This window comes from Euwallacea similis, chromosome 1, assembly GCF_039881205.1.
Source record: "Euwallacea similis isolate ESF13 chromosome 1, ESF131.1, whole genome shotgun sequence".
In the NCBI taxonomy this organism is placed as follows: domain Eukaryota; kingdom Metazoa; phylum Arthropoda; class Insecta; order Coleoptera; family Curculionidae; genus Euwallacea; species Euwallacea similis.
In genome coordinates this window covers 3,072-11,386 of record NC_089609.1, presented here as the reverse complement: position 1 = coordinate 11,386, position 8,315 = coordinate 3,072, and the positions used below count along the sequence as shown (strand labels likewise).

The following is an 8,315-nucleotide window of genomic DNA, read 5'->3' as shown; positions in this document are numbered from 1 at the left end:
GATAATTTTTGTATTTCTTTATTGCTGAGATGTTGTATTACTTTATTTATTTGTCTGATACTGCGGGGAAAGAGATTAGATGATTTGGAAAGTATTTAAAAAAAAGGGACATTCTTAGAGGAGATGAGATTTGGGAGGGGGAACTGAGGATATTAGAAAAAAGGGAATAGAAGAAGATGGGGGATTAAGGGACATTATGGAGGGGAATTGGGGGTTTTACTTATAAAGGGGGCTGAGGGATAAAGGACAGGAGTATTTGGATACTATAAAAAAAGGATGAGGGACAGGAGTACGGGAACATTAAAAAAAAGGGATGAGGGAGAGGAGTATGGAAACATTATAAAAAGGAGATGAGGGATGGGAGTATTTGGATATTATAGAAGAGGGATAAGGGGCAGGAGTATGGGAACATTTTAGAAAAGGGATGAGGGATGGGAGTACACGGAATAAGGATGAAGGATAAGAGTGTATTAAAAGGGGATGGAAGAGATTAAGAGGAAGGATAAAGGGGGGACTAGAAAGGGATGAGAGATAAGGTGAGTATTATGAAGGAGCAGAGAGGATTGGCAGGATAGGAGAAGAAGACGATGCTGAAGCAGAAAAGGGAGACTAGAGAGGATATAGATTTTAAGAAGGAGGGGGAATGGGGGCTTTTATGAGGGATGAAGGAAGGGGGGCTTTAAAGGAAAGGGAAGGAAGGCTAGAAGGTGAGTATTTTAGAAGGGATGAAGGATAAGAAGGGCTTAGGAAAAGGGAGGATAAGAGAGAGAGAGGGAGGGGGATTGAAGGCTTTTGGAAGGAAGGTGGGATTATGAAGGGGATGGAAATAGGGATGAGAAGAGAGGGGACTAGGAAGGGAGCTAAGAAGGTGCGAGAGGGGAAAGGCGATTATAGGGATGAGGGAAAGGAGTATTTGAATTGGGAAGGGAAAGGGATGAAGGACGGGAATTTGTGAACATTAGGGAAAGAAGTATTGATATTACAGTGAGGGTAGAAAGTATTGATACAATCGGGGACGAACGATGAGGGACAGGAGTACTAGAACATTGGGGGAAAGAAGTATTGCTATAATTTGTGTGGGAAGAGAGTATTGATACAATGGGGGACGAACGATGAGGGAGCGGAGTATTCTAACGGGAGATGCTGAGGAAGAGGGATAGGAGTAAGCTAACTAGAGATTGAGAAAGGAAGGGATTAAGAAGTGAGCTGGGGGGAGTAGGGATGAGGGACAGGAGTGTGTAGATATTATTAGAAGGGATGAAAGAAGGGACAGCAGAGGGATGATGAATAGGGGACTAGTGAGAAGGGGATTATAGTGCTATAGCGGGGATAAGAGATGAGCTGGAAAGGGTGAAGGGGAGAGATTGGAAAGAAGGGATGTGTCATTTAGGGAAGGAAGTATTGATATTACTAGAGAACTGGGATGTAGTAGGAGGATATAGGGAAGGATTCGGAGATATATTTCCAAGGGAACTCGCAAGCAAGATTGTAGGGATTAGAGAGAAGGGGAGAACTGATATTTGGGGAGATGAGAGAGTAAAGAGAACTAGGAAAGGGATGGATTAAGAGATATTAGAAGATGTGAGCGGGAGAGATAGTGAAGGAACTATTATTATAGGGATGGGAGACGGAGATGATTGAAGGAAGTAACTGAACTTTGATAGTAAGAGAGCTATTTGTGAAGGATTTATAGGAGAGCTACTATGATTAACTTTGTGAGAAGACTATTTAGATGGGACTAGATGATTTACTGAGCATTGAGAGGATAGCTATGAGAGATATTTTAGGAAGAAGGGAACTAGATAAGGAATTTATAAGAACTGTAGAGAAGGAACTATTAGAAGAGACAATGACGGGATATTATTATGAGATTATATTCCTGACGGATAGGGAACCACTGAGAGACGGATGATTTAGGCATTCGGGGAGATAGGAAGCGGATGGATTATTAAAAGAACTGTGAGATTTATAGAGGATGGTGAAGTATTAGATAAATGAGAGAGAGATAAGAGTGTGTATTGATAGCTAGATGATGGATTATTAAGAGAACTATGAGAACATTGATATTTTACTAGATTAGAAGGATATATTGATGATTATCGAGAAGGATTATAGGTCCGATGACTATATTATAAGAAGACTGTAGATATTACAGCGTGGGGAATGAGGAGAATAGAGATACTAGTATTGAATTTGAGAGAGATATTAGGCGATGGGGATAACTAATCTAACTTATGAGAACATAGGAAAAGATGAACGAACTATGGATATTATATGAAATGTAGGAACTATTTGGAAGTAGCTAGAGAGAAGTATTGATTCGAAAGGAAGGATGGATATCAGTGTATTTCTTTGGATTTGATGGAAAGGGGGGAAGTATCGAAACGTGCAGAAGATATTATGAAGGGATTAGATTGATATAGGATAGTGTGAAATTACTGGAATATGAGATGGTGGAAATAAGTACTAGTATTGATGATTGAATCGGACATTTCGGACTTATTGAAAAAGAAAGAAAACAAGGAGATCTGAACTAACTATCTAAAACTGTAACTTCTAGTGCTTTTAGGAATTAACAAGAAACTTGAGCATTTGTGTGACTTCTAGGATTATTGGAGAGATAGGAACTAAATGATTAAATCACTACTTCGAAGGAATATAGGGATATTAGAACATTTGTGTGATTTCTAGGACTTCTGAAGAAACTGCATTTAATTGGAACTACATAATTGAAATACCATTTCGAAGGAATTTACAAAAACTTGAGCTTTCTAGGATTCTGAAAAAGAAATACAATAAACCCTAACTAACCGATTATACAACTTTAGAAGATAACAGCTATTTTTGAAGAGTGTGAATCAACTGATTAAAACAAAGTAATTATAGGAACTTGCATAATTTAATGAAAACATAGAAAACTGAACCAACCCGAGCTAACAAACTAAAACAACAAATTGTAAAAGAAGATAGATTTAGCCTATTTCTAGGAATTTATAGTGATTCAACATTATTTTGGGATATTTGAAGAAAACTGGATTAACGGACTAAAACAGCACTCTTCGAAACTTTTTAGGAATTTACGGAAACTACCTTTTAGACACTTTTCACGACTTTTCTATGATTCTCAAAGGAGATTGAATTAACTGACTAAAACAAGAAACTTTTAAAAGAAGATAAATTTCGACTATTTCTTGCAATTTTAGGATTTATAGTAACTTTGCTATTTCTCATACTTTTTAGTATCTCTTCGTGATGACTTGACTTGATTTGAAACGAGACATGATTAATCGACTAAAACAACACTTTTAGGGAATTTCATAGTAACTTGTAACTTTGAATATTTTCTGTGTTTTCTAGGAATTTACAGAAACGTACAGGATTTGATTATTTAATTTATTTCTTTGTAATTTTAAGGGATTTATGATATTTCTTAGAAGAGACAAAATTGACTCGAAGTGAACAATTTACAGAAAATACTTTTTGTACGATGTAAAGGATAATTTCTCGGGTTAGCTAGGATTAGATTATTTCTTCGTAACTCGATGATTTTCTAGGATTCTCAAAGGAAATTGAATTAACTGACTGAAACAGTACGACTAGGAATTTACAGGAACACACTTTTTGTACAATTTGAAGGAATTCTCAGGTTAGCTAGGATTTGCTTATTTTATTTCCGCGTGATTTTATAAGAACATAGGAATCGACTATTCTTGAGAAGAAGGGAGAAGAGACGAATTTGGAACTTTTAGAGGAAAAGAAGGGAAACATAACTAACAACACTTTTCGAGTAACTTGATGATTTTCTAGGATTCTTCACACTTCTGATAAATTTGGAAGTATGGGGATTTTAGAATATTTATGGATATTTCTATGATTTCCACTTTTTCGACATTTTTAGTAACTTTAACACTTTTCTAGGATTTGTAAAGAAAACAGTACTTTTGGACATTTCTTAGGAATGCACGGTAACTTTGTCATTTCTTGTACTTTTCATAGATTGTAACATTTTTCACACTTTGTCGATTTAGCTAGGATAAGACACTATTTGCGTATTTTTAAAAGAAACGAAACTAACCGGACTTGTAACAAAAGAATACTTTTCTGTGATTTTAGGAATTTACTATGATTTGGACATTTTACAGAGATTTGAACTTTCTACAATTTATATGGATTTTGTAGGATTCATGGGAACTTTGTACTTTTTAAGGATTTCTAGAATTAGACTCTTTTTGCATTTTGTATGATTTTGATAGGAACTTGAACTTTTTAGACTTTTGTGATTATAAACGACTTTTCGGATAACTGTGCTTTTCATGGTACTTTTTAGCAATATTCTGATTTCCACTTTTTGTAATTTTGAAGAGACAAAGGAAACCCGAACTAACTAACTAGAACAACACTTTTCTAGGATTCTTCACACTTCTTATAGATTTAGGAATTTTATAGCACTAGACATTTCCTATGATTCTTCATATTTTTAATAACTTTGTAATTTTTGAGACTTTTAGGGATTTTACGGTACTTGTAGAATTTCTATGATTCTTCGTAAATTTAGATCCTTTTCGACTATTTGTACATTTTCGTGATTCTTAGTAATCGAGATGATTTTCGGATTTGCTAGGATATTTAGACGCTTTCTTATATTTCTAGGAATTTACAGGAACTTGTACTTTTGTAACTTTTGATATTTTCTAAGGATTTCTAGAATTAGACACTTTTCGACATTTCGTGTGATTTCTTATAGAACAAAAGAAATCCTAACTAATCGGAACTAAAATAAAAAAGAGAACTTTTTGAATTCCTTGGGGATTTCACAGCTTCCGACTACTTCTATACTTTTCTGTGTTTCGTGAATTTGGATACTTTTTGTCTTTTCTAGAACATTTTACTGAAACTTGTACTTTTGTAATTTTCGATGCATTTCTGTGTTTCTTAGTGAATTGGGATTCTTATTATCTTTTCTTGTATTTCAGTAAATTATGACACTTTACGAGATTTCTTCTGATTCTTCAAAGAACAAAAGAAACCCGAACTAACCGAGAATAAACAACTTTTGGAGTAATTGTACTTTTGATATTTTCTGTGATTAGTAATTTTAAACATTTTCAGTGCTTCTTCGTGATTTAGGATACTTTTTCGAGTAACTACATTTGTGCTCTTATGGGACTTGATGGATTTGCTGTGATTCTTCGAATATTTTGAATTTCTAGAGTAACTTTACAAGACTTTCTTCGGATTTTAGAAGGATTAAGATACTTTTGTATATTTGTACTTTTATGGGATAATTAGATATTTCTTGGATATTATAGGATATTTGCATACTCTTTGACATTTCTTGTGTTTCTTAAAGACTAGAAGAGATTTAAACTAACCAACTGTAAACAAAAGAACACTTTTCTGTGCTTCTTCGTGACTTTGTACTTTTACGTGATTTCTCGGATTCTTAGTAATTTAGATGCTTTGTGCTTTTATTGCATTTTACGTGTCAGCTAGGATATTTGGATTTCTTATAGAACACGCGAGATCTATACTAACCGACGATAAACACTATTTTTGATTCTTTGTGCATTTATAAGACTAGCAAACCTAACCGACTAAAACATACTTTTTCGTCTTTATTTAAAATTAGACACTTTGTGAAGTTTCTTGTATTATGGGATATTTGCATACTTTTTCACATTTCTTGTGTTTCCTAGGATTCTTAGATATTTCTAGATTTCATGTGCTTTTCATAGAACAAGGGAAATCTGAACTAACCGAGTATAAACGACTTTTTACGGTATCTTCGTAAATTTGGATACTTAATTATATTTCTAGGAATTTCCAGAAACTTGCACTTTTGTAATTTTAGACGCTTTTCTTCGTACTTTTAGGAATTTCTAGGATTAGATACTTTTTGTCTTTTCTTGTATTTTAGTAAATTATGACTCTTTCGAGCGTTTCTTATAACTTCAGAGTCGGATTATACAGGATTAGGATATTTAGATACTTGGACATTTTTTGTGTTTCTTAAATATGACAAAGGAGACCTAAACTAACCGATTATAAACAAAAGAAAGAACTCTTTTGTGTGATTTGAGATACTTTCGTGTTTTCTATTATTTTACAGAAACTTATACTTATTATTATCTTGTGGATTTTACACGATCACACATTATTTTCGACATTTCTCGTATTTTCTTAAAGGACGACACTAACTGACTTGGATACTTTATTCACTTTTTCCAGTAACTTGTCAGGATTGTACTGATACTTTTCGTGTTTCCTCATATAATTAGAGTAGTTTTCTAGGATTTCTAGTTTACTTTACGGAACTTTCGATCGGATTTGCTAGGATATTGAGATACTTTTCACTTTCCTAGTGTTTTTTAAAAAATGACAAAGGAGATCCGAACTAACCGAGTACAAACACTTTTTTGTAATTTGAGATATTTCTTTGAGTAACTGTACTTTTAGACATTTTTGTGCTTTTCTTGGATTTGTAACGATTCGTGGAGACTTTTACATTTCTTGTGTTTTCTTAAAGACTAAAGAGAGATCTGAACTAATCGAGTAAAAACAACTTTTCTGTAACTTCGTAGATTTAGACACTTTTGTATGTTTCTTGTATTCTGATAGGATTTTTTTTTATGTTTCTTAAAGACTAAAGAGAAATCTGAACTAACCGAGTATAAACTAGAAAAAGGATTTAGGATACTTCGTACATTCTTTGTGCTTTTATATGACTTCGCGTTAGCTAGGATATTTAGAGATCATTTCGGATTAAGACAACAAAGGAGACCTAAACTAACCGAGTATAGACACTTGATTTTTTGTAGATTTCTTGTACTTTTCTATGCTTCTCTCTCTCTCTCTCTCGGGTTTGTACTGATTTTGAGAGACTTGTCGAGTTTTCTAGTGATTTTTAACAACATAATTTAGTATTTCTTGAAGGATTAGGATACTTTTGTGTTTCCTCGTACTTTTCTAGGACTTGCTAGGATAATTAGATACTTGACTGTTTTTGACATTTTTTCTTAAAGAACAAAACTAACCGGTACTAACCGATTATAAACACTTTCTTTCTTCGTATGATTTTCCTGTGTTAGCTAGGATTCGTAGACTTTTTTTTTACTTTTTCTGGCGTCTCTCGGATTTGCTATGATTCTTATGATACTTTTCGGATTTTATATATTTCGAGTAGGATTTGGGTATTTCTAGTGTTTCTTAGAACTTCGGTGTCGGATTATTACGAATTAGGATATTTTTATGCGTCTTCTAGTATATTTCTCAAGTTAGCTAGGATTCTTATAACACTTTCTTGACGAATCGAGATACTTTACTGTGTTTCTTAGATTCTTACGATCCGTGGAGACTTTTTTCCCTTTTCTAGTAAGTCTTTCGGGTTTGCTTAGATTACGAGAGACTATTTCTTATTTTTTTTCTAGTGTTTTCACAACATATTTAGGTGTTTCATAAAGGATTAGGATATTTTGTAGGATTTGCTTATATTTTCACGGTTTCCTATGAACTAAACTTCGTGAATTTAGATACTTTTCACTCTTTCTTAGTGTTTCTTATAGAACAAGAGAGATCTGAACTAACCGAGTATATACTTTGTAAATTTAGGTACTTTTCGGTGTTTCTTATATTCTTCTATGACTGATTTTGAGAGATAATTTCGAGTGGCTTAGGATATTTAAGTATGATTCGTAGGGCTTATTTCTTATTTTCTACTAACTTCTCGGGTTTGTTACTGTTTGAGATTATTATTTCTTATAAGACAAAGGAGATCCGAACTAACCGAGTACAAACTTCGTAAATTTAGATGCTTTTGTACGTTTCTCGTATTCTTCTAGAATTTTGACATTTTGAATTATTTTAGAAGGATTAGGATATTTTCGTACTTTTCTATGCTTCTCTCGGGTTTGCTAGGATATTAAGACACACTTTTCACTTTTCCCTTTTCTAGCGTTTCTTATAGAACAAGGGAGATCTGAACTAACCGAGTACAAACACTTTTTCTGTTTCTTCGTAGATTTAGGTACTTTTGTATATTTCTTGTAGTTTGCTATGATTCGTAGACTATTTCGGATTTTGACATTTTTCTTAAAGAACAAGACTAACCGACTGTAACATACTTTTTCGAGCTTCTAGGAAATTTGAGATACTTTTCGGTGTGTGATTCGTAGAGACTTGAACATTTTCTAGTTTCTGAGATTTTTGAGGGATTATTTTACATTTTTCTAGTAAGTCTCTCGGAATTGTAACGATTTTGGGATACTTTTCTTACTTTTTCTAGTAACTTCTCGGGTTTGCTAGTATTTTCAAAGTAG

At 33.5% G+C, this 8,315-nt stretch overlaps 1 protein-coding gene across 1 annotated transcript in view; it reads right to left on the bottom strand.

The window, feature by feature from the left end:
- LOC136409303 (peptidyl-prolyl cis-trans isomerase sig-7) overlaps positions 1-8,107 on the bottom strand; it is a 109,957-nt gene extending 101,850 nt beyond the window's left edge. The window contains exon 1 of the mRNA XM_066390716.1: positions 8,098-8,107. The gene's annotated coding sequence lies outside the window, so the exon portion shown is untranslated. The remainder of the gene's footprint in view (positions 1-8,097) is intronic.
- Positions 8,108-8,315: the final 208 nt, after the last annotated feature.